This window comes from Myotis brandtii, unplaced genomic scaffold (genome assembly GCF_000412655.1).
Source record: "Myotis brandtii unplaced genomic scaffold, ASM41265v1 scaffold806, whole genome shotgun sequence".
Lineage (NCBI taxonomy): Eukaryota > Metazoa > Chordata > Mammalia > Chiroptera > Vespertilionidae > Myotis > Myotis brandtii.
The window spans coordinates 1,755,887-1,757,274 of NW_005371249.1; positions in this window are offsets into that span (position 1 = coordinate 1,755,887).

Genomic DNA, 1,388 nt, shown 5'->3' on the forward strand with positions numbered 1-1,388 from the left:
TCTGAGGTTTGACGGTCTGATCAATGCTTCTCTGTCTCTGGATCTGTTTTTGTTCATCAGTTTATGTTGTTCATTATATTCCATAAATGAGTGAGATCATGTGATATTTATCTGAAGCTGGGCTTTTAAATTATTGGAGATTACAGAAGGAAAAGTCAGCAAAATAGACCAATAAATTGTATTCAATCTGAAAAACAGAGATAAAAGATTGAAACAAATGAGTCTTTGAAAACTTTGGGACCATAAAAAATGGTCTAACATATAAATTTGAATCACAGAAGATAAAAAGAGGAAAGAATGAAGCAGAAAAATATTTCAAAAAAAAATAGAGAAAAATACCCCAGAAGTGGCGAAAGACATAAAATCGCAGATTCAAAAAACAGAAATTTTTATAGTAATACACAAAAATAAAAAGAATAAAATATATCATAGATACATCATAATCAAACTGTTGAAGAGGAAAAATAAAGAGAAAATCTTAAAAGCAGATTTGAATGACTGATGGCTTTTCATCAGAAAAAACAACAAGCTAGAATATAGTGAAAATATTTTAAGAATATTAAAAAAGAAAATAAACCATTCTATGAGCAGCAAAAAATTTTTAAGAATTAATACAAAATAGGAGAAACCAAGATGGCAGCATAGGTAAACACCTGAAATTGCTGCCTCGCACAACCACTTCAAAAATACAACCAAAATACAAAATGGACATCATCCAGAACCACAAGAAGGCTGGCTGAGTGGAAATTCTACAGCTAGAAGGAAAGAGAAAAGCACACTGAGACTCAGAGGAGGTGCAGAAGTAAAGTGCAGAGGTACGGAGGCACACGTGGAAAGGGCTGGCGACTGAGGACACGGTTGTCTTTTTCAATCGGGAGGGAGTCACAAGCTCCCAACTGCTCTGAACTCCAGTTCTGGGCGAGTCTCTGGGGACCCAGACTCAAACGGGAAGAAACTGGACTGTCTGGCATGGGGCGGAACTCGAGGGCGGCTTTCTCTCAGAGGTGCTTCCAGCGATTACCGGGACACTGAGACGCGGGACCTCTCTTAGGGCGGATCAGCCATAGCTGTTTTCTCCGCCCTGTTGATTCCCCGAGACCCCGCCCCACCCAAGCTGTGTGCAGGTGTGCAGACATATGAATGGCCTGGCCCTTTGCAATCTAAAATTACCAAAACAAACTGCAGCTGGGTCAGAGAGACCCAGAACATCCAAAAGAAGGCCCAAGGCCCCACAGCAGCTTGCATTGCTCCACAGCTGGGCCTCATCTGGGCACCTCCAAACCCCAAACAAAGAAGAGGAATCTGCAGATCTCTCCTTAGCTCCTGCTGGGTAGCCTCAGGAAGAGGCTAAATTAGCACCTCCTTAGAGATCCAAGAGCCAGTGTACC